Source organism: Chrysemys picta, chromosome 2 (assembly GCF_011386835.1).
Source record: "Chrysemys picta bellii isolate R12L10 chromosome 2, ASM1138683v2, whole genome shotgun sequence".
NCBI classification, from domain to species: Eukaryota; Metazoa; Chordata; order Testudines; family Emydidae; genus Chrysemys; species Chrysemys picta.
Genome location: NC_088792.1, coordinates 241,067,670 through 241,093,982, shown reverse-complemented (window position 1 = coordinate 241,093,982; position 26,313 = coordinate 241,067,670). Strand labels below are relative to the sequence as shown.

The 26,313-nt window shown below is 41.6% G+C and overlaps 1 long non-coding RNA gene across 1 annotated transcript in view; it reads left to right on the top strand.

Annotated features, from left to right (window-relative positions):
• Positions 1–859: 859 nt before the first annotated feature.
• Positions 860–26,313, top strand: part of LOC135981753 (uncharacterized) — a 32,731-nt gene continuing 7,277 nt past the window's right edge. Inside the window, exons 1-2 of the long non-coding RNA XR_010598918.1 lie at positions 860–1,044; positions 5,775–5,914. This is a non-coding gene — a long non-coding RNA (uncharacterized LOC135981753). The remainder of the gene's footprint in view (positions 1,045–5,774; positions 5,915–26,313) is intronic.

The window sequence follows — 26,313 nt, the reverse complement described above, 5'->3', positions numbered from 1 at the left end:
AAATCTGAATGGTTTATAGTGTTATCCAATATCATAGATAAAATTATATATATTCATGTACGGTTTTGTATAACTATCAAATATATTCATGTTAAACTGTTTAACCATGGGAAAAAGTAAAGTATTGTAATCTCAGTGTTAGGTATAAAAACATTCCAAAAAACAAAAAAACACACACAAAAAACAATTTTGTTAAGGCTAAGCTAACATGCCCTCTGTACCAAGCTATAACTAATGAAGAATGTCTCTAAGCTTTTGCTGATTTCTAAAATATTATGGTTAAGGTAATAACCTAGTTACAAACTTTGACTTGTTTACTGCTGGGTCTGTGCTAGTCTAGCAAACATCCTTCCAAAACATGTCAAAAATAATAAATAAGAAGTAATAAAAAAAATGGTAAAACCCTCAATCTTAGTACACCTCTACCTCGATATAACACTGTCCTCGGGAGCCAAAAAATCTTACCGCGTTATAGGTGAAACCGCGTTATATTGAACTTGCTGCGCAGCCCCAACCCCCCGGAGCACTGCTTTACTGCGTTATATCTGAATTCGTGTTATATCAGGTCGCGTTATATCAAGGTAGCGGTGTATATATGGAGGCAGAGTGCAGCACCAAGGCAGTGTGACTGCTGCACTGCTGCCTTCCAGATGGGTTGGTAATATGAATGTATGTATGCTTCCTGTCTGTTTTATGTTGTGATAATCTTTGACTAATAAAGTTGATTAAGCTTAGCTATTTGGCATCTCTTGTTAAATAATTAAATCAAACTGCTAGGTAAAGAGCAATGATGTTTAGAGTCCTGTGCAAAGTCCGTCTATGTGTCTATTGACTTTCAATGTTATGTTCCCCTGAAAAGTTAAACTGTAAACCCAGAGCACTTACACAGCTGGAGTTATGGGAGAGAGTATGCTTAATATACGGTGTAGTCTGAGGGATCAACACAGCTCCTAGGTGTTGGCAGTTGGACTGTGCTTTTCCAGGTCTCCGAAGAGAGTGTTAGAGGATCTGCACCCCAAGAGTTTGCCCAGGAATCCCAGCCAGGTCAGTGCCTGGGCTATTTTCAGACTCAAGGGGCTTAAAGAGCACATGGGCCCCAGTGAGGTAGGCCCTAAGCAGTCTGGTGAGTGTCCCGCCAGAGATGGAGCTCTACTAGTTATGTATGTGTGTGTGTGTGTGTGTGTGTGAGAGAGAGAGAGAGAGAGAGAAACCAACACACGAACACACACACACAAGTTGAGAAGTTTAAAAAAGATGAACTCAAACTGGAACGGGTGCAGAGAAGGGCCACTAGGATGATCAGAGAAATGGAAAACCTGTCGTACGAAAGGAGACTAGAGGAGCTTGGGTTGTTTAGTCTGACAAAGCGAAGGCTGAGAGGGGATATGATTGCTATCTTTAAATATATTAGAGGGATTAATACAAGGGAGGGAGAAGAATTATTCCAGCTTAGTACTAACGTGGATACAAGAACGAATGGATATAAACTGGCCGTGGGGAAGTTCAGACTTGAGATTAGACGAAGGTTTCTGACCGTCAGAGGGGTGAAATATTGGAACGACCTACCGAGGGAAACGGTGGGGGCGACGGACCTGTCTGGTTTTAAGATTAAGTTAGATAAGTTTATGGAGGGAATGGTTTAATGGTAAAACATAGTAGTCAAGGAAAGCCAAGCAATGGTAGGTAAATAGTATAATAGCTAATAGGGGTCGGGCTGGAGACTCTTGCCTATATGCTCGGGGTCTTACTGATCGCCATATTTGGGGTCGGGAAGGAATTTTCCTCCAGGGCAGATTGGCTGAGCCTATGGAGGTTTTTCGCCTTCCTCCGCAGCATGGGGCAGGGATCTCTAGCAGGAGGGTCTCTGCCGATTGAAGTCACTAAAAACAGGATTGGGGACTTCAACAGCAGAGTCCAGGGAAGGGGTAGGGACGGTTTTATGGCCTGCAGCATGCAGCGGGTCAGACCAGATGACCATAATGGTCCCTTCTGACCTTAAAGTCTATGAGTCTATGAGAAGTCTCATACCTGGGGATCTGTTGAACTAGTTCCATCCTCTGATCATGGACCAAGATGTAGACAGATACTAAGACATGGGATCAGTACCTGATGACAACTGTCTCATTGATTCACCTTTACACAGAGCACAGAGCCATGTATAGGTTACTGCAGGCCAAACAGGTGCACAATAGCACACTCTCCGAGCCATGCAGACAGGACATTGTGCCTGCCACCACCACCAGGACAAATGGTGGTAGGTAGGGACAATGTAAGCAGCAAAGCCAGATGGAGAAGGAGTGTGAGCATGGCTACAGCTGGAAGATGAACAGAAGCTGCATGGATGCAAAGATATTCTTGCTTCTGTGACTGCTGCATTTGCTCAGCAGTTGGGGCAAAGTTTATTTCATACTCAGCTTCACTATCAAGCAATTGTTTTCTACTAGGGCTGTCGATTAATCACAGATAACTCACCTGATTAACTAAAAAAAATTAATCATGATTAAAAAATTATTCACGATTAATCATAGTTTTAATCGCACAGTTAAACAAAAGGATACCAATTTAAATGTATTAAATATTTTGGATGTTTTTCTATATTTTCAAATATATTGATTTCAATTACAACACAGTATACAAAGTAGACAGTGCTCACTTTATATTATTTTTTTATTACAAATATTTGCACTGTAAAAGTGACAAACAAAAGAAATAGTATTTTTCAATTGACCTCATACAAATAGTCTAGTGCAATATCTTAATGGTGAAAGTGCAACTTACAAATGTAGATTTTTTTTTAGTTACATAACTGCACTCAAAAACAAAACAATGTAAAACTTTAGCTCCTACAAGTCCACTCAGTCCTACTTCTAGTTCAGCCAATCGCTAAAACAAACAAGTTTGTTTACATTTACAGGAGATAATACTGCCCGCTTCTTATTTACAATGTCACCTGAAAGTGAGAATAGGCATTTGCATGGCACTTTTGTAGCCTGCATTGCAAGATATTTACGTGGCAGATATGCTAAACATTCATATGCCCCTTCATGCTTTGGCCACAATTCCAGAGGACATGCTTCCATGCCGATGATTCTCATTAAAAAAATAATGTATTAATTAAATTTGTGGCTCTCCTTGGGGGAGAATTGTATGTCTCCTACTTTGTTTTACCTGCATTCTGTCATGTATTTCATGTTATAGCAGTCTCAGATGATGACCCAGCACATGTTGTTTCTTTTAAGAATACGTTCAGTGCAGATTTCACAAAACGCAAAGAAGGTGCCAATGTGAGATTTCTAAAGATAGCTACATCACTCAACCCAAGGTTTAAGAATCTGAAGTGCCTTCCAAAATCTGAGAGATGAGGTGTGGCACATGCTTTCAGAAGTTTTAAAAGAGCCAACACTCTGAACGGAAATTACAGAATCCGAACCACCAAAAAAGAAAATCAACCTTCTGCTGATGGCATCTGACTCAGATGATGAAAATGAACATGCATTGGTCCACAATGCTTTGGAAGGTTATCGAGCAGAAACCGTTATCAGCATGGACACATGTCCATTGGAATGCTGGTTGAAGCATGAAGGGACATATGAATCTTTTGTGCATCTGGCACATAAATATCTTGCAATGCCGGCACAACAGTGCCATGCGAATGCCTATTCTCACTTTCAGGTGACACTGTAAATAAGAAGCAGGCAGCATTATCTCCTGAAAGTGTAAACAAACATATTTGTCTGAGCGATTGGCTGAACAAAAAGTAGGACTGAGTGGACTTGTAGGCTCTGAAGTTTTACATTGTTTTATTTTTGAATGCAGTAATTTTTGTACATAATTCTACATTTCTAAGTTCAACTTTCAGGATAAAGAGATTACACTACAGTACTTGTATTAGGTGAATTGAAAAATACTATTTTGTTTTTTTACAGTGCAAATATTTGTAATAAAAAATCAATATAATGTGAGCACTGTACACTTTGTATTCTGTGTTGTAATTGAAATCAATATATTTGAAAATGTAGAAAATGTCCAAAACTATTTAAATAAATGGTATTCTATTATTGTTTAACAGTGTGATTAATCATGCAATTAATTTTGATTAATTGTTTTAATTCTTAGACAGCCCTATTTTCTACCAAACTTGACATTGCTTTGTGAGTGGAAAACTGATCATTTATCAAAGAAGAGCCTGGAAATAATGGTCACAAATATACAGCTATAAACCATATTCACTATAAATGGGTGATGGGCCATAATGTCTATTTCCTCCCCTTTATGCTGTGGCTTTCAATCAGAGGTCAGACTCCCTGCTGCTGCTAGTCATGCCAGGAAACCCGAGTGCTTCTAGTTATAAAGAATGGACAAAGAGTGAACTAATATACCGTACAGAAGTAGAGCAGCTATTTATTCCAAGGGACACTGTACACTACCACTACTGTTATGTTTTCATTAGAGATATTCATACTACAGTTTGCTTTCATATCATTAATGAGATCTGCATTCATTTTTCTACACAGAAGCTGCTAATATGATAGTTAAGCATGAGTCAACTTCCTATGCTATTATCTCAGACTAAGAATTTTGCATTATATTTGTGATTCATTTCCTTATTACCTTAGCACCTTCCATAACCCAGAGTATCAATTAGTTATACAGCATCATTTGAAACAAAGTTACTAACACACAAAGGGAGAAAAAAATAAACAAAAAGACACGCCATTTTTATTAGATATTATATAACCTCTATGGGCCAACAACATTAACTTATATTTTTATAATTACTTGTAAAGTTAAATAAACTATATTTAAAAGTCTTTATTGCAATGAGCTGTTTATTTTTTAGTATTTCTCTAATTAGTGTTTGGATTCCTAAACTGGGAGTAAAATGTCTTTACTCATTTTTGTAAGCTTCTGTTTCTGATTCTAGAAAACATTATAGCTGCCCTCAAGCATAACATGCACTGAAACAGCACAGTCATCTTCATGTCCACTCAATTGGTACCAGCCATAATATACTGGAAATAAGTGTTTGTTCAGTCTATATTGACTGTGGGTATCTGGTTGGAAAGAGAAGCACTCTAGTGGATTACAAACTGTTACAAGGGTGAATGCTGCAGCAAGCTATTTTATAATGTGCTACAAACTTCAGCATAACAAGAATGCATGTGCCAGGACTGATCTGAAAGTAATTAGCTCATTGTGCACCCAGAAGAAACAGATAATTTGTATTATCTGCAAATACTTTATAATGGACTGTTGTAGGTCATTCACATGCCACACATTTATAATGGGCATAACTGTCCTTATCTATGAAAAATACCACATGCACTGGCAATAGCTGAGGTGCTGTCCTCCATTACATTTCAAATCTGTATGTACATCACTGGAGGTTTTTCCACTGGTTTCATTTTTTTACCCTTCACCAATTTTGTAAAAGCTAATGTGAGAGGCAGGAAGAGGAAAAAGTTCTAGTGATTTCTGTATCTTGCCATGAACAAGCTTATCATCTTCTGTAATAAGAAAGTGAAATGTCTGCATGTCAGTTGGAGCTTTTTCTCCTCTATCAAACAAAAGTGCATCCTTGGCTCCTTGGGGAATACTTCTGTTTGCTGTTATGCTTCCAGATCAACACATCATTGTAGGTCAGGTTTGCTGTCAGTTGGAAATACAATACAGAAACAGCCTGAGGACTTACTCCCTTATGCAATGGACTTAAATGATTCAATGTCTTTGCAAGCTGCAGTGTATAAGTCTCCTTCCTGGTTTGTGTTTTCCAGGGCCAAAAGAGTATCTTCAGAGTGAGGTGTCGTCCCTCCACCACTCACAAACCCCTATGCTTCTTCTGAGGACATACTTAAAAAAAATACAATATTGGAGTATGATTGTTTCTTTGCGTAAGGGCAGCATAGGCATTTGTGTGAGTCTATTTAATTGTTTGCATTTATTTGCATAGGAATTAAACTGTTAACGTGTGAGGCTTGATATGCATTTGCACATCTGAGTACAACTGTGGAAGCAGATATAAGAATGTACAAAAAGAGTTGAAATGTTCACTATGTTGCAAAAGCGACCGCAAATGGTTGGAACTGAAAGGCAAATAATTAGCATGTTGCAATTAAGTGACATTTTTCTGTTTCTACAGGGAAACGTCTCAGTGAATTGACTGCAATGCTCTAAATATTCAAAATTTCTAATTACCATACAAAGATTTATGCATATGCTTAACTCTAAATGGGATTTCATATATGCTTAATTTTGCAGGATTGGGGCCAGAACATTGACCACTGTTTATGGAAAATGGGCTGTCAAATGCCAAATGCAAGTTTAAGGATAAATGTTTCAAAGCATATGTCTTAAGATATTGCTGGTAAAAGACCAGCATATATATGTTAAGAAACAATTACATGCAACCTACTCAATTTTCAGACTGAGATGTCAATGCAGGAGGAAAGAAAAGTGAATTACAGTTGGGAAAGGGAGAGAATTACAGCAGGTTAGAAAATGCAGTCAAACTTTGCCATCCTCACTTTGCAAAATGGTCCTGAAAAATAATTATTTTATTTCATTCTAATTTTTCCACCTGAAAAATATTATTGTTGAGAAATTAGTTTCTCAGTTGGAGAGAGAGCTATTATGTTAATTATACTGATTATTTTTAGACTGCCAGAAGACAATTATGAGAGAGGCAAGGTGGGTGAGGTAATATCTTTTATTGGACCAACTTCGGTTGGTGAGAGAGACAAGCTTTCAAGCTTATACGGAGCTCTTCTTCAGGTCTAGGAAATGTACTCAGAATGTCAGCATAGAACAAATTGTTTAGCATAAGTTGTTAACATATATTTCAAGGGACTATTCAAGATAACATGGCCAATTAACATCCCTCCAGTCAGATGAGGGAAGGAAGGGTGAAAAAAACCTGGGAGGGTGGTTAGTGCGTTGCAGATTGTTGTAATAAGCCATAAATCCAGTATCCCTATTCAGTTCATGATTTTTAGAGTCTAGTAAAATTATGAATTTAAGATCCCACAATCATTTGTAAAGGTGCTGTGTAGGTTTCTTTTGAAGACGAGGACTTAGAGGTCAGCTATAGAGTGATCACTTTGTGAAAAGTTTTCACTCACAGGTGATAGTGTGTTTTGTCTTTTATCATTTTTCTGTGCGAGTTCATTTGATAACATAGGCCTTGTCTACACTACGAGAGTAGTTCGATTTTACTTGCATCGAATTTTTGGAATCGATATTGCAAAGTCGAACGTGTGTGTCCACACTAAGGACAGTAATTCGACTTTGTGAGTCCACACTAACGGTGAAAGCGTCAACATTCGAAGCAGTGCACTGTGGTCAGCTATCCCACAGTTCCCGCAGTCCCCTCTACCCATTGGAATTCTGGGTGTAGCCGCCAATGCCTTCTGGGTAACAAAATGTGTCGAGGGTGCTTTTGGGTAACTGTCATCATCCGTCCATCACTCCCGCCCTCCCTCCCTGAAAGCGCCGGCGGGAAATCAGTTCGCGCACTTTTCCAGTCATTGACAGCGCAGACGCCACAGCACTGCGAGCATGGAGCACGCTGCGACCATCGCTGCAGTTGTGGCTGCTCTCAACGCCTCGCAGCTTATCATACAGGTTTCCCTGAGGCAGATGCAGAAAAGTCAGGCGAGGAGGCTACGGCACCGCGGTGATGGCCTGAAGTCTGAGAGTAGCACAGACCTCTCAGAAAGCACGGGACCCAGCACCGAGGACATCACGGTGGCAATGGGTCATGTTGATGCCGTGGAACGGCGATTCTGGGCACGGGAAACAAGCACTGAGTGGTGGGACCGCATAGTGCTGCAGGTCTGGGATGAATCCCAGTGGCTGCGAAACTTTCGCATGCGGAAGGGAACTTTCCTGGAACTTTGTGAGTTGCTGTCCCCTGCCCTGAAGCGCAATGACACCCGGTTGCGAGCTGCACTGACTGTCCAGAAGCGAGTGGCCATAGCCCTCTGGAAGCTTGCAACGCCAGACAGCTACCGGTCAGTCGCGAACCAGTTTGGGGTGGGCAAATCTACCGTGGGGGTTGTTGTGATGCAAGTAGCGAAGGCAATCCTTGATGTACTGCTGCCAAAGGTAGTGACCGTGGGAAACATGGAGGCGATCATAGATGTCTTCGCAGCGATGGGATTCCCAAACTGCAGTGGGGCCATAGATGGAACTCACATCCCTATCCTGGCACCGGACCACCAGGCCAGCCAGTACATTAACCGAAAGGGCTACTTTTCCATGGTGCTGCAAGCACTGGTGGACCACAGGGGACGTTTTACCAACATCTACGTGGGATGGCCGGGCAAGGTTCATGACGCTCGTGTTTTCAGGAACTCTGGTCTGTTTAGACGGCTGCAGCAAGGTATTTACTTCCCGGACCACAAAATAACTGTTGGGGATGTGGAGATGCCTATAGTCATCCTCGGGGACCCAGCCTACCCGCTAATGCCCTGGCTCATGAAGCCCTATACTGGCGCCCTGGACAGTGAAAAAGAACTCTTCAACTACCGGCTGAGCAAGTGCAGAATGGTGGTGGAGTGTGCTTTTGGCCGTCTCAAGGGGAGATGGAGAAGCTTACTGACTCGCTGTGATCTCAGCGAAACCAATATCCCCATTGTTATAGCAGCTTGCTGTGTGCTCCACAATCTCTGTGAGAGCAAGGGGGAGACCTTTATGGCGGGGTGGGAGGTTGAGGAAAATAGCCTGGCTGCTGATTACACACAGCCAGACAGCCGGGCGATTAGAAGAGACCAGCGGGAAGCGCTGTGCATCCGGGAGGCTTTGAAAGCAAAGTTCCTGAGTGAGCAGGGTAACCTGTGACTTTAAAGTTTGTGTACAGAGAAGCTGAACCTGCCCCCGTTTCTTTACCCAGTTAATGTTGACTATCCTATCCAGTTACATACCCCCCGTTCACCCCCCTTCCAACAGACGTTTCGAAATAAAAATAGTTCTACTTTGTTAATGCACACCGTTTTCTTTAATACTGTTTTCGCGGGAATTTTTTAAAACTGGGACGCAGACTGTGGTGCGGAGCGGGTGTAGTGTAGTGACGCGAATGAAGCTTCTAAACTCAAGGATTGACAGGCTCCGCTGCGGTGGGATGGTTGTTTCAACGGAGCCTGTCACCCCTCCTGATCGGGACTGTGTGTATGGGGGGTCTATGTGACTTTGTGGCAGGGGGAGGACGGTTACAGATCCCCTGCTGCGTGGCTCTGTGATCCTGCATAAGGACCGCCGCTTAAGATCTGTAACTGCCCTCCCCCGCCACAAAGTCACAGAGCAACCCACCCCCCACCACATAACATGAAAACCACCTCCCAGACTAACCAGGGTAACTAGTCACTGCATCACTGCACTGTGTATGTGCCCTGCTGCTGTACCTGCCCCCGCCTATGTACCCTGCCAAAGGTGACTGTCCTGTCCAATTACCAACCCCCTTTCCCCTCCTCCTCCAAAAGAACATGATTGAAACAGTAGTTAACAGAAACGTATTTTTTATTATCAACTACACATGGAACTGGGAGGTGAAACTTGGACGGGGGCTTGTGTCAGGCGGGAAGGAAAGAACTTTTCAAATTTTGGGGAATGAGAGCCTTCTGCTACTAGAGCTCTCTGCAGGGGTGGAGTGAGAGTTAGCACGGACTCTGCCGCCTCTCCTTCTTTGCACTTTGGGTGAGGTGGGTATGGGACTTGGTGGCGGGGGAGGGCGGTTAGAGATGGACTGCAGCGGGGCTCTCTCCTCCTGCCTCCGTTCCTGCAGAACATCCACAAGGCGCCGGAGCGTGTCTGTTTGCTCCCTCAGTAGTCCAAGCAGCGTTTGAGTCACCTGCTGGTCTTCCTGCCGCCACCTCTCCTCCCGATCCATGTTTGCTTGGTGCATTTGGGTCAAGTTCTCCCGCCACTGGGTCTGCTGTGCTGCCTGGGCTTGGGAACAGGCCATAAGCTCCGAGAACATGTCCTCCCGTGTCCTCTTCTTCCTACGCCTAATCCGCGCTAGCCTCTGGGAGTCTGATGCCAGGCTAGGTTGTGAGACAGTCGCAGATGGGGCTGTGGAAATGGGAAAAAGGGAGTGAATTCCTCAGAAAGATAAATGTAGTTGTGAACAAAGAACATAGTCTTTCTCTGTGAACAAAACCATGCACAGCACCTATCACATGCGCACTCAGGACAAGGTCGAATTCTCGGCCTTCGCATTCAGTGCCTGGGGTCTTGCACTGCAGATCGGAGAAGCGGGGCAGGACACCGGAATTTGTGTAGCAGGCAGACATGGTAAGCCGTAGACTTGTGGCAGTTTAAAACTTTTATATTACCACTGGCCTCATTTCACATTTAAAGCAATGTCAGTCCCTGCTGCCAGCAATCCGGCAAGCGGGAACTCTGCCCCTGTCCCACCCCCTCGCGGCTGTCCCCGGGAACGATCCCTTTCGGCTGCCCCTCTCCCGCCTCCACCGCGTGGCTGCAAACCAGCGGTTACAGTTCTGTAAAGGAACGGGCAAGCAGTCCCAACACTAACATTCCCCTACCTAATTCAAAGCAGGTCACCATGGGCGACATCACCCTGATGAGGATCTCTGAGAGCGAGAGAGAGAGAATGCTCCGGGAAAGCCTCCAAAGACCAGGGCCGTATGCCGCCCTGCTGTGCAGAGCAATGATTCCCGAGTACTTGATAGTCTCGTGGCGCGGCAACGTGTCGTACTTCGGAGGACCCAATAAGGCCACTCTCCCCAGGAACCTCATGCAACGGCTTTCCAATTACCTCCAGGAGAGCTTCATCGAGATGTCCCAGGAGGATTACTGCTCTATCCCCGGACATATAGACCGCATTTTACTGTAGCTGCAGTAGCAGGGACTAAACAGTAGAGCGGCTTGGGCAGGACAATCACGGAAAACCGGACATTGCTAGATTTTTTTTTCAAAACTTGCACTGCCTATGACTGAACCGTTAAGCGCCTAGGGCAAAGTAATCATGAACAACCCATTCTTTTAATTGTTAATATTCCTGTTCTGTTAAAAATAAATGTTTAGATGTTTACAACACTTACTGGCTGATCCTTCCCCAGATTCTGTGTCCGCAGTAACGGCTGGGGACGCTTGGTAGGGGATCTCTGTAAGGGTGATGAAGAGATCCTGGCTGTTGGGGAAATCAGCGTTGTGAGCGCTGCCGACTGCCTCGCCCTCCTCATCTCCTTCCTCATCTTCCCCGTCCCCTAACATGTCGGAGGAACCGGCCGTGGACACTATCCCATCCTCAGAGTCCACGGTCAGTGGTGGGGTAGTGGTGGCGGCCGCACCGAGGATGGAATGCAGTGCCTCGTAGAAACGGGATGTCTGGGGATGGGATCCGGAGCGTCCGTTTGCCTCTTTGGTCTTCTGGTAGCCTTGTCTCAGCTCCTTGATTTTCACGTGGCACTGCGTTGCATCCCGGCTGTATCCTCTCTCTGCCATGTCTTTAGAGATCTTCTCATAGATCTTTGCATTCCGTTTCTTGGAGCGCAGCTCAGAAAGCACGGACTCATCGCCCCACACAGCGATGAGATCCAAGACTTCCCGATCAGTCCATGCTGGGGCCCTCTTTCTATTCACAGACTGCACGGCCATCACTGCTGGAGAGCTCTGCATCGTTGCCAGTGCTGCTGTGATCGCCACGATGTCCAGACAGGAAATGAGATTCAAACTGGCCAGACAGGAAAAGGAATTCAAATTCAAATTTTCCCGGGGCTTTTCCTGTGTGGCTGGTCAGAGCATCCGAGCTCGTACTGCTGTCCAGAGCGTCAACAGAGTGGTGCACTGTGGGATAGCTCCCGGAGCTATTAGCGTCGATTTCCATCCACACCTAGCCTAATTCGACATGGCCATGTCGAATTTAGCGCTACTCCCCTCGTCGGGGAGGAGTACAGAAGTCGAATTAAAGAGACCTCTATGTCGAACTAAATAGCATCGCAGTGTGGACGGGTGCAGGGTTAATTCGATGTAACGGCGCTAAGTTCGACATAAACGCCTAGTGTAGACCAGGCCATAGTGATTGTCTGGTTTGACCCACATAGTTGTTATTGGGGCATTTAGTGAATTGGATGAAGTACACCACATTTTGGGAGAGGTATGTGTAGGATCCATGGATCTTGAACCACAAATAGCTGATCTTGTGAGATGCTGCTGGTCCAGAGAGAAGCTTTTGGCCTACGATTTGGAGGGGTATGGGAGAGGAAGTCAAACAGGTGGTTACTGCCTCTTTCCCTTGCACCTGATCCTAGAGTTTGATTCCCCTCCCTTGAAGAAGCAGCAATGTGAGGAGCTGCTGAAAAAGAGAGAGTGGAGGGGGCACACAGGGTAACCAAAAACCAAGTTATGTTTTTATGATTCTGATGTTGGTTGTTGTTTTATTGATGAGATGCATATTATTCAGTATCTAGCAGAAAGCATGCCTGGAAGGCATAAAAACATTTCTGAGGTAAATGTTCAAACTGAAACTTTTAATATCATTAAAAAATAAAGGCAATTGTCTTATTCCTCCTCAGTGGAATTAGGCTAGTAGGACCAAAGACAATGCTTTGGATAATACAACCCACTGGCAAGTATGTATTACTGGTCTCCTTCTGCACCCAACCTGGAATTTATTTAATGATTGCTATCTTGTCTGACACACCAGGGGCAGAACTGGGGATTTCCAGAGCTAAAAGCTTGAGCTGCTACAACTTGAAGTAAAAAGCCAAGGCTCTTTAGCTTACCAGTGGGTTACCCAAGCAAACAAAAGATTTGCTGTAATCACTATTTTAGGCCCCAATCCTACAAACATTTATTCATCTGCTTAACTTTGAACATGTGAGTAGTCCTGACCCATTGACTACATTCATGTGTGTAAAGTAAAGCATAAGTATTTGCAGGATCAGGGCCTTAACTTCCACGGAGTTGAAACACAATGTGGAAAATGTTCCAGAAAAAAAAATGCTTCAAGATGAAGCAACAATTGGAGTACTGGAGGATTCTCCCAGTAAAACTTTTGCAAAACACTGTGTGCTTGCTAAAAGATAAATTAGAAGGGGAAGAGAATAGATCAGCATGTACCGACACCAGAATACTAGAGTGGCCAAAAGACAACAGTTGTACCAAGTTTGTGTACACTATTATGAGGGTGATAAACATAGCTATATTGTGAAGGAGCTCACCTATCAAGGACATAGTTGTTTATTTATTCCAGACTTGTCAACTGGGTTAGAAAAACAATATAAAATAAAACTACCACTGTCAAGGCTGGATCCCCACTTTGAACTTTAGGGTACAAATGTAGGGGCCTGCATGAAAACTTCTAAGCTTAACTACCAGCTTAGCTCTGGTTCCGCTGCCACCATTTCAATTTTTCCCTTTCTGAGAAGCCTTGAAAAACCTTCACCAATTCCCTGGTGAATACAGATCCAAACCCCTTGGATTTTAAAACAAGGAGAAATTAACCATCCCCTCTCCTTCCTCCCACCAACTCCTGGTGAACACAGATCCAATCCTCTTGGATCTAAAACAAGGAGAAATTAACCATTCCCCTCCTTCCTCCCACCAACTCCTGGTGAACACAGATCCAATCCCCTTGGATCTAAAACAAGGAGAAATTAACCATTCCCCTCCTTCCTCCCACCAACTCCTGGTGAATCAAGATCCAAACCCCTTGGATCTTAAAACAAGGAAAAATCAATCAGGTTCTAAAAAGAAAGCTTTTAATTAAAGAAAAAGGTAAAAATCATCTCTGTAAAATCAGTATGGAAATTAACCTTACAGGGTAATCAAACTTAAAGAGCTCAGAGGACTCCCCTCTAGTCTCAGGTTCAAAGTACAGCAAACAAAGATAAACACTCTAGTAAAAGGTACATTTACAAGTTGAGAAAACAAAGGAAAACTAACACGCCTTGCCTGGCTATTTACTTACAAGTTTGAAATAGGAGAGACTTGTTTAGAAAGATGTGGAGAACCTGGATTGATGTCTGGTCCCTCTCAGTCCCGAGAACGAACACACTCCCAAACAAAGAACACAAACAAAAGCCTTCCCCCCCCCCCAAGATTTGAAAGTATCTTGTCCCCTTATTGGTCCTTTAGGTCAGATGCCAGCCAGGTTACCTGAGCTTCTTAACCCTTTACAGAGAAAAGGATTTTGGAGTCTCTGGCCAGGAGGGATTTTATAGTACTGTACACAGGACAGCTGTTACCCTTCCCTTTATAGTTATGACAACCACCAACAGCAACAAAACTTTTCTTCACTCCTAGTAGCAGAATATTATTTACAAGTTGAGGAAATTAGGTGTGGCCCAAAGCATCTAATGATCATTTAGCAAGGCTGCATGATTCCTTTGGAGAGACCCAGGATGTGTGGTCTTTAAAAGTTGTCAGGAAGAAAGCTCCAAGATGTAAACCTCAAAAGCAGGAGTCATTTTACTTTACTCCAGTCCATTCAGTCGCTCAGTCTATTTTCACAAGTACTGAAGCATTTTTTTTGTTTCACCTTCGTATAAAAGATAAGTATAAAGAGTAATATAATGTCCTTTTATCGCAGTTCTATCTAGGCTATGGGATGCATGATTAAACTTAAGTAACAAAAAGAAGAGGATGGAGCATAGACAATTTAAGGAGAGAGCATTGTATTAGTGTTTGATGTCATTTATTTATAATGTTATAATTAGGTTTGTCATGCTTAGCATTCATTTTTGAGGAAACTAAACCCAGTCAAATAAAAAATAAAGGAAATTTGAGGAGATTGATGTGGATTGTTAATCTGCCACCTTTCCAGGACCTATGAGCCATTAAATGCAATTGCCACAATTTTAGACCTTGGTTCCAACAAAGCACTTAAATGTGTGAGTAGTCCCTTTGGTGTCAGTATGATCACTCATGCTGAAAATTAAGCATGTGATTAAATCCTTTGCTGGATCCAGGCCTTAATTCTTTATAATTCACCTAGTTGGTCCTGAATTTGGTGACTAACCGCAGACCTGCAGATAGGTGAAACCATGGCTCTGCCTACTCCTCACCACTCTTGACTACTTGCTCTAAGGAAGGAGGATCTCAGGTGAAGAACCTATATTCCCCTGCTATCTGAAGCTGCACTTTGGAAGCCTTAAAAACAGGGATTTATATATTCCATCACAGAACCACGACTGCTTCTGTTGCCCAAAGACTGTAGTGCTGGTTGTGTATGAGCTGAGCAGGTGCTCCATGCCCTGTCCCTCATCCCTAGTGTAAGTTCTATGAGCAGCTTCATTTACCTTTGGCCATGGCACCAAGACATAGTTCCTAGGATTTATGGTGTCTCAGAACTGTTTCTGACCATTTTCCAGCTCTTTGCTGCTTCATGTGTGAACAAGGCTCTCCATCAGCACGTTGCCTTTAGTATGAAACAGAAGGCATCACACTTTCTATTTTGCTCCTAATATGGCATGTGAAACTTCTGGCAGGCATCTTTGGGGTAAAAAACTTCATGATTTCCCTAGAAAGTGGCATCAAAGAATTGTTTCAAAACTAATCTTGTGAGCTGTCATTATGCTCATTATTGTTCGCATTAACCTAGAGAAGTAGAAGATTGAGAATGAGTCTCACACTTTTCAGCTTGTCTTGGGAGAAGACTTTTTTGTTTACATCAGCTGCCAGTGTTGGAGGCTTTTTTTACTTTGTCAAGAGGCACTTCCCTTTTCAAAGTAGCACAATATGAAACATCATTATAAAATGAAGCATTCAAGTTTTGATGATCTGTTTCCTCTTAGCTGAAAACTGTGAAAAGCTATATTTGTGCAGCTGCCACATTCCTACTCCGCAGATACCTTCCAGAAAGTGGATTCATTTGCTCGATGCTTGTTAAGTCATTTACTGAGGACAAGATTGAGAGAAAAGGTTGCAGTCACTTTTCCAGAAACTTTCTTTGAATAACTTTTTGACAAGAGGAAATAAGGAAAGGATGGCTGACTCATGGGGGAAGTTAAGAATCTCCAGCTGATACTTCTTACATGCTGCAGATGGAGCAGTTTTGTCAGAAAGCGTAATTTCTTACCACAAACAATTATAAAAGGTAATGGGTATTATTTTAATTAAATAATATCAGTTCAGCTAGTAGATATCAACAGCTGAATAAATCCAGAACACTACTGTATGTATTTGCTTGCATGAGTGCTCAGCTTAATTTATATACCCAGCTTTCCTGTATTTAATTATATTTTACAGGCTATGTATAATTCATTCTTCTGGACCAATTCATTTGCTCTCTCTTTTTCCCTTCTTTTTTTTTAAATTGAGGGCAACTCCCACATCCTTACTTTGCAAATCTGATAATTACCTGATTCTCTTGTTGGTTGGTAAGGAATACTGAAGGTCAAATGCTGCCCTTGACTTCTCTGGGTATGCACAGATTGTAAGTAAGGGTAGAAGTTAGCCTGTAATGTCTGTATGAAGCTTTAGAATTTAAAAATACAAATATGTGTCTTGTATTCAAACTTAAGGCCTATGACCTGAATCCAGCCAGCATGATGTGCTTATGTGTCCTGACTGACATACTCAGTGTGATAGTATGTACAAACCCTCCACCAGGCATGAAGGGGTTAAAGAGCCACTTTGGGCTCAGGCAACCCCCACCCACCATGCCTGCAAGACATGTCAATCTTGGAGGATGAGATATAAAAGGGAGAAGCTCAGTTCAGAAAGCCCCAGCCTGGGGAGGGAGGACAGACCTTTCACCTCCAGCTTCCAGAGAGGCACACAGCTGGGAATCCAGCTACCTTCAGTTACCTATGAGCATAGAGTTGTAGGACAGATGGTTGGAGAATCCAGCTGGTGCTACTCTTGGTTTAATTTAGTTTCCTTTCCTCTGTTCCCTTGAGAACTGGGACTAGAGGACTTTTAGAGGGTGGGCCTGGGTTCTCCTACAACCTCTGTGGGAAGAATCCAAATATAAGGGCCCAGAAAGACTATTGGGTCAGGACCACAGTGGTCAACTGGGAGAGAAACACAGACTAAAGAAGATGTGGAAGGAAAAGACACAGGCCAGAAGAAGTGGTGCCCTAAAGGGGAGACATGCCTCACTGAGTGATACTGAATAAAGGATGGAACAAATAGAAGTACTTGCTACATAAAGTCTGTATTCACCACTTAATCCCTGTGGAAAGTTTGCAGTAACAATAGGAGATTGAGGGGAGTATGAAGTCCCACATTTAGATCCTGGCCTCTAAGTCATACTTCAAGATGGAATCCAGCCCTGTCTTCCAAATTAGTTTGACATCCCTGCTCTAAACAACATCACTAGGAGAGGTTTGTTTCAGCAATATTAGGAGTTTGTATTTACTTGTGACAGGCCATCCCAAAAAGCTTCAGAGACTTGGATCAAGTCACACACAAAGTTTAGCTAGTTTGTTTAAAGATTATCCCAATAATTAAAACTCCCTCAGCAACCTCCTTGACAGGTCCTTCCCTCTCTTGACTTCTCTCATGGAAAGCTACCTGTTCGTGTGAATTTAGTTCCTGTGAAAGGATCCAAACTGATTTGCCTTAGAGGAAAAAAAATGTAGTTATTCATCAAAAAAGTAGTGACAGTGCAAGCTTTCCCATAGTGCTTTGCCATCACATGGGTCTGGAGGGAACATCCATCACCATGGTAAGAAGATAGTTCAGGATCTATCTCCACTTAGCTTTTCACTGCTTTGCTGAGATTGCCAGAGCAAACTCTGTGTTTTGGAAATGCAGCTTAATCCTGTTAAGGAAAGAACAAAAGAGATTAGATTCCCGCATAACATATCAATAAGTCTGATAATGCTTCTGGGACTTACCTCAGGAGGAAAAAATTCTGTTTTCAGTTAAACAAAAGGAATGAACAATGCAGCAACAATAATATACAAAGAAAAATCAAAACATGATCATCTAGAAATTTCATGTAATTTCCATGACTTGTTGTATACTCATCTATGGACACCATGGCTACAACTTGTATTTCATATTTATTTTCTGTGCATGAGAGAAGCCTGAGTCAAAGCTGAACAGTTTCTTTCTGGGGCTCCTTGGAGTTCAAACTGCAGTGGCATCTCCACCACCCTTTAAACAGATGCTATCCCCTCACCCCGGCATCTGAAAAGCTGGAAAGAGGGGTGGGGAGGAGGAGGTCTCACCCATGACTCTGCTCTATTGCTGCTGGTGGCACTAGCCTAGAGTAGTCATTCTGTTTCCTAACCACATTGTGTCTGGCTTCTGGGCAAAATGAATAGAGGTACTTTTTGTCATTTTCTCATCTCTCCCCTATGTGTACCTGAGAAGGCTGAGCCACTATCTGGCTCAGTGATACCTAGCTGGTCACATAAAACCAGATGGTATATAACAAAGCTCTTCTACACTGCAAAAGAGAAAGAAAGCCATCCTCTTTAAAAAAATGGGAAGTGTGTTTTTCATCCATAAATGCAAGTAGCTTTCTGAGCATTCTTCTTTGTACCACTGTTTTAGGAGCCTAAGGCTTGAGTCAAAGCCCAGGGACTCATGGAAAGATTCCATTAACTTCAATGTGCTTTGGATCAGGCCATATGCACAGAGAACTGTTCATTCCAGACTACATCTGAGGTGCTAGGATCTTTGCCAAAGAACAGTTTCCTGTTTCTTCTGTGAAAGAACTCATTATGGAGACAAGGTGGGTGAAATAATATTTTATTGGACCAAACATCTATTGGTAAGGGAGACAAGATTTAGAACTTCTGTAAGCTTGAAAGCTTGTCTCTCTCCCCAACAGAAGTTGGGCCAATAAAAGATATTACCTCACCCACCTAGTCTCTCTAATACCTTGGGCCCAACACAGCTATAACAACACTGCATGCACTCATCATTATGGAAATTTTTTAGTGCTGATTGATGTCCCTTTTGACCAAGAATATTATAATCATTTTCTACCGCTGTAATAAATGGTTGAGTGGGAATTAGTGATTTATTTCTAGTATAGCACATTTATTTGAACAGGTTGGAAAATAAAAGCATTTATTTGTAGTTGAAAGCCCACTTGGGTGATATAAATTTATGTACATATATACATTATTACTAAGTAATACATATAACGGCTCCTTGCGCTTAATACTTGTGCCATGCGTTATGAGGAAGACATGCTATTACCTCTATACTAATATTAAAGTCCTATCTCTCTCATGTTTGGCCCCACCACCTTAAATATTATGGCAAATATGCCCTAATGTAAGTCATTTCAGGTTTTGCTGCTTTAGTGTTTCCTGGCTAGATGAACAAGCTATGTTTTACATAGAGAAGAATTCTGTTAAATGCATCTTCTCATTGCTCAAAGATTTAACAAAACTATGCCTTTAACTAGTGCTCTTTAAAGAGGGTTCTATTATTCCAGATTTTGGTTTGGTACACAGGAGAACAGGTTAAATAATGTTCTTAAGCATTTGTTTATATTCTGAATGGTTGTTTTGACCATGCTCATAAACCTGCATATTGCTTTGATGTTTGGGGAATTAATATTCTTTACAGTAATACTCAGACTTCCACTTGAACAGACAGTGTGCTCGCAAAAATGTTGGATATATAGTATTTATTATTTTCCCATTAAAAAAATTTAGTCTTCATTCAAGCTGGGAGAAGATACAATACCAGATGATCTTAGGTGACGAGTCACGCACCAACAATTGAAAAAAACAATCAAACCTCAATTTAAGTGAAAACTTTACAAACTCATAAGTGGAAAACTTACACAAACAATTTGAAAATTGGGCCTAACTCTGTACCCATTTAAGTCAGTGACAAAAAAAGTAGGGCTGGCTAGAAAACACCAATTCTGTTTAGAGAAAAATTTCAAGGTTTCCTGATTGGTTTTCATTCCAGTGCATGACCAAACAGAAGAAATTAGAGCTTTTCAGAGTGAGACCTTTCAAAACTCTTCACACACACAAAAAGACCAACCCACCCCAGAATAGCCAATAGCCTGGTGATAGGGCACTTTCCCTGATCTGGAGCAGGGACTTGAACCTGTCTCTCCCACCTCCCAGATGAGTGCCCTGATTACCACGTTATTGGCCTTCTCTCCCACTCTCTTCTCTCATCTTCCCCCCCCTCAAATTCCATCATGGATCTGAGACACCTTCCTGACAACATTTTGTCAAAACTGATACATTTCCATGAAACATTTTGCTTTTGACAAAAAAAGAAAAAAAAGCCTCCTCTAATTTCTTGACAAGGTCTAACATAGCTGGGTTGGGGAGCAAAACTACTTAAATGAATAACATATTTGATCAAATAACTCAATCAGCTTGAGTAAAACACAAGTAATACATGCTAATTTAACTAACCCTCTCTATTGAAAAGGTCATTTTTTCATTGTCTTTCACATTAAGCTATACATTTATTCCTTTATCGGGTCTTTTAAAAGGGGTTCTCTCTAGTCCAGTTTTAATGACATAGTGACTGACAAAACACTATCTACTTGTTCAAAATAATTTTCAGCACATGATACTGACAAAGAAATACCAGCCCTAGATGTATTTACAACTGAAAAATCAGAAGTACTCCAAATTTATACAATGACTTTAGTTTACTAGTGAGTAATCACCAACATAATAATGTGTTAAAATATCTAGAGAATGCACTGGTTATTTGGTTTTAGGTTTATTAATTCCAATGGTTCCTGGTTGAAAAAGACCCAGTCTTTATTTGCCTTTAATTAAGGATTTCATTTTGGAGGGTAAAAAGTGTTTGTTAACATGAAATGATGGGGAAAACAGTGCATAGATAGGATACAATCATCTTTTGCACAGCTCTAAGATTTACAGTGGCTGATGTGTGGCTCAAATAATTACTGTTTGTGAGGTAACCTTGAATAAAGGAGTAGTTTAGGAGTACACAAGCTGTCAAATTTTCACAACTCCACCTGTCAAACTCTATTCACATGTCTTGGTGCTGATTAGTCAGGGAGTGGCACTAAGAGAGCTATGATTTAGGACCTGCCCATTGAGCATGCACTGTAGGGCACAGGCAAAACTTCTGGTGGTAGTGTCACCTTTCCCCTTGACCCATCAGTTCAGAAAACACAGGCCTCAATGTTTCCTGAGCACTCACCTCTGGGGCCTGCGCCATGTGTGTCTGCTTTTACTTTTCGGGGGTGAGCCATGACTTCTGTGGCCTGCCCATGCTCCCCTCTGCCAACTGGTCTCAGTCTAGGCCTCTAGGTGGGCCCAATCAGGAACATGAGCAAATTGGTGGGGCCCTGTGGGCAGTAGGACCTCCACCTTCCAGATGATGGGCTCCACTTAAACCAAAATAGAAAGATATTCCTGGCATATGGTGATGGTGATTGTTAAAATGCTCAGGGAGATTAGAGAGGCTACAAAACCAGACAACCCAATCATAATAGGGGATTTCACCTGTCCCCAGAGTGAAAGGGAATATGTCACTTAAGGATAGGATGCAGAGATCAAATTTCTAGACACTATTAATGACTGTTTTTTGGAGCAGCTAGTCCTGGAACCCACAAGGGGAGAGACTATACTTGATTTAGTGGCGCACAGGATGTGGTCCAACACGTGAATATAGCTGAACCGTTCAGTAATAGCAACCATAATGTAATTAAATTTAACACCTTTATTGGGGGAGATAATAAAGAAACCCACCACAGTAACATTTAACTTTGGAACAGGAAACTACACAAAAATGAGGTGGCTAGTTACACAGAAATTGAAAGGAACAGTCACAAGAGTGAAATGCCTGCAAGCTGCATGGAAACTTTAAAAACACCATAATAGAGGCTCAAACTATTTGTATACCCCAAATAAATAATAAAATAATAATTATAATAATAAGTAATAATTATTCATAATAAATACTTAAGGAAAAATAAAAGTAAGAGGACCAAAATAATGCCACCATGGCAGTAAGAAAGACAGTTAGAGACAAAAGAACATCTTTAAAAAATCGATAATCAAATTCTACTGTGAAAAATAGAAAGAAGCATGGACTCCAGCAAGTCAAGTATAAAAGCATAATTAGACAGGCCAAAAATGAATTTGAAGAGCAACTACCAGAAGACAAAACAGACAGCATTTTTTTTAAGTACATCAGAAGCAGGAAGCCTGCCAAACAGTCAGTGGGGCCACTGGATGATTGAGGTGCTAAAGGAGCACTCAAAGAAGACAAGCCCACTATGGAGAAGCTAAACAAATTCTTTGCATCAGTCTTCACTGCAGAGGATGCAAAGGAGATTCCGAGACCTGAGTCATTCTTTTTAGGTGACAAATCTGAGGAACTGTCCCAGATTGGTTTCAGAGTAGCAGTCGTGTTAGTCTGTATCCGCAAAAGCCCACGAAAGCTTATGCTCAAATAAATTTGTTTGTCTCTAAGGTGCCACAAGTACTCCTGTTCTTTTAGCCCCAGATTGAAGTGTCAGTAGTGGTGACTTTGGAACAGATTCATAAATTAAACAGTAATGAGTCACCAGGATCAGATAATATTCCCCCCAGAGTTCTGAAGAAACTCAAATATGAAATTGCCAAACTACAAACTGTGGTATGTAATCTATGCTTAAATCAGCCTCTGTACCGGCTGACTGGAGGATAGCTAATGTAACGCTGATTTTTTAAAAGGCTCCAGAACGATCCTGGCAATTACAGGCCAGTAAGCCTAACTTCAATACCAGACACACTGTTTAAAATCTATAGTAAAGAACAACCTTATCAGACATATACATGAACATATTATGGTGAGGCAGAGTCATCACTGCTTTTGTAAAGGGAAATCATGCCTCACCAATCTATTAGAATTCTTTGAAGAGGTCAATTAGCATGTGGACAAGGGTGATCCAGTGGATATAGTGTACTGGACTTTCAGAAAGCCTTTGATATGGTCCCTCACCAAAGGCTCTTAAGCAAAGGAGGCAGTCATGGGATAAGAGGGATCTCTCATGGATCAAGAACTGGTTAAAAGACAAGAAACAAAAGATAGGAATAAATGGACAGTTTTCACAATGGAGAGAGGAAAAAAGCAGGTTCACCTAGGGACAAGCACTGTTCAACATATTCATAAATGATCTAGAAAAAGGAGAAAACAGTAAGGTTGCCAGATTTGCAGATTACTGGGATTGCAATCAACGTTGGACTTAACTAAGAGTTACAATGGCATCCCACAAAACTGGGTGACTGGGCAACAAAATGACAGATGAAATTCAATGTTGATAAATGCGAAGTAATTCACATTGGGAAAACATAATCCCAACTATACATACAAAATGACATACCGGTAGTCTAAATTAGCTGTTACCACCCAAGAAAGATCTTGGCATCATCGTGGATAGTTTTCTGAAAACATCTGCTCAATGTACAGCAGCAGACAAAAAACCTAGGATAGAATTCTAGGAACCATTAGGAAAGGCATAGATAATAAAACAGTAAATATCATAATATAAATTCATGGTACGCTCATACCTTGAATGCTGCATGCAGTTCTGGTTGCCCTTTCTTAAAAAAGATATGAGAATTGGAAAAAGTACAAAGAAGGGCAACAAAAGTGATTAGGATATGGGTCAGCTTTCATATGAGGAAAGAGAGAAAAATGGGGACTGTTCAGCTTGGAAATGAGACAGCTGAGGGGGAGATGATAGCGGCCTACACACTCTTGAATGTGTGGAGAACATGAATAAGGAAGTGTTATTTATCCCTTCACATAACACAAGAACTAGAGATCATCCAACAAAATTAATAGGCAGCAGATTTAAAACAAACCTAATGAAGTACTGCTTCATACAACACTCAGTCAACCTGTGGAACTCATTGCCTCAGAATATTATGAAGGAAGCCCTCAAGCCCTTGATATTAAAGATGCCATCTTGTTTTAAAAGCACATTTTCAGAAATTGTGGAAACATGGAGAAGGAAACATTGGCCCTGTGAGAGCTATGGAATTTGTTTTAGCTCCAATGGTGCTCTGGCACCTGCAAAGAAAACTGCAAGAGTTCTCAAAAGTTTACAAATATTTTATTTTCAAAATTAAAACTGAGTGTAACCTAGTAATACACAAAGAGTAAAAAGGGCAAAATTCCAAATAAAATGTAAAACAATAGGGTACATATATCCAGCACTAAAAATCTATGTAGTTAATAGAAGGAAACATAAAGACAAGAGTGTTTAGGGGAAAGGTGTAGACACAATGGCTTGTTACTGCTCCATAGCTATCTGTGTTTCTGTTATAAGGCCTTAAAATAAAATGGGGGTTTGAAGCAGCCACCCTGGTACTTTCAAGGTCTCTCTGTCTTTTAAATAAAATAGTTTGTGAGAACCTTGCTACTGTGTCTTTAAGAAAGGAGACCTATTTTACAGCAAAACACTGAAATGTTCATAGAAGAATCCAATGGAAATAAAATACTGGTGTTTAAAATAAAACGAACTCTTTATAGCTTTATAAAACATGCAGTTTTGAGCCATGTGCCTGAGAACAATAAATCTGACTCAAACCCATTGGACTGAACTGGGATCCTTGGTTTACCTCCCCCGCCCGAAATGGCCTGGGTAGCTCTATGGCCTCCAATGATCATGTGAACAATAGGGAAGATGTAAACAGACACCCAGGCTCCCTAAACACCCCATCAGGGTTAAATATATTATGCCCTGTCATGGCTAAAAATAATTGGTAATTAGGTTAGATCACTTCAGCCTTAAGTGAGCAGACACACACACAAATGAGTGACGACTTCTGAAAAAAATATTAAATTAAAACCTTAGGGAGCTGTAAAATGCCATTGGTCAATCTCGTTGACTATTCAAAAAGTCATGAAAAGTGTTTTTAAAAGCTTATTTTCAAAAGTAACCCTGGTCTAACCCAAAATTTGAATGTTATAAAGAGCCACAAACCTCCACTCTTTTTGTAAAAATAAGCACAAGTCCAGGCTATCATACAGTTCAAAGTGGAGGGTATTTGAGGGCTATTTACTGTGATGGTGTGCTACCATTTGTGATGGTACCTCCCATAAGGCTTTATGGGAATATGACATAAGTGGAATATGTTTTGTGCTGCCTGTGCCATGTAACATATCTCTGTAAAGATTATGGTCTACTATATTTATTCATCCTATATGTACACATATATCGTTTTGTTCTTGAGGTTAAGAATATTGGCTGTATACTTGCTTGATTTCTAAGTAAGCTTTGTGAGGCATTTGGTCAGCTTCTTTAGGAAGGAATTCTCAAGGTTAAGTACCCGATCAGGAAGCACTTGGGGAACAATGCATCTTGGAATGCTCTAATCCACATAAGAAATCTTCCTGGAGACATACAAGATACCATGTGGACAATGGCTTCCGCCTGTAAAGACTGTGAGTCATGCATGGACATGTGACTTGCCCAGGTGACTCCAAAACTCCATCTTGGAGCTGGACTTTGCATAGGAGTGAGGAGGGGGTCTCCACCCACAAGAGAAAGTCTATTTAAACCCCTGGGAGACCTCTCCATAGTGTCTTCAGCTGGCTAAAGAGGGAGCCTCTCCACCCCCCACGATACTTGGGAGAAACTGGAACAAAGGGGTGTGAGTGATTGCTGGACCCAGGGTAAAAGGAGATCAGTCTGTAAAAGGGAGCATTGTGGAACTGGTGAGGATCTTATCTGTATTCAGTTTGATTAGACATAGATTTGTGCATTTTATTTTATTTTGCTTGGTGATTTACTTTGTTCTGTCTGTTACTATTTGGAACTACTTAAATCCTACTTTCTGTATTTAATAAAATCACCTTTCACTTATTAATTAACTCAGAGTATGTATTGATACCTAGGGGAGCAAACAACTGTGCATATCTCTCTATCAGTGTTATAGAGGGCGAACAATTTATGAGTTTATTCTGCATAAGCTTTATACAAGGTAAAACAGATTTATTTGGGTTTAGACCCCATTGGGAGTTGGGTATCTGAGTGCTAAAGACATGCACACTTCTGTGAGCTGTTTTCAGGTAAACCTTAAGCTTTGGGGCAAGTAATTCAGACCCTGGGTCTTTGTTGGAGCAGACGGGAGTGTCTGGCTCAGCAAGACAGGGTGCTGGAGTCCTGAGCTGGCAGGGAAAACAGGAGCAGAGGTAGTCTTGGTACATCAGGTGGCAGCTCCCAGGGGGTTTCTGTGATCCAACCCGTCACACCATTTTTATTTTAAAACAAACAAACTTTAAGCACAAAAACATTTTTAAATGAAAAAAAAAACTAAGATATTCACTGTCAGCTGCAAGATTCCTAGAGTGGGGTTACAGTAGCATTCAGGATTGTGTATGATGATTTACTGTTTAACACTGTAAAAAGACTGCAGTGCTCTATTTTTAATTGAAATA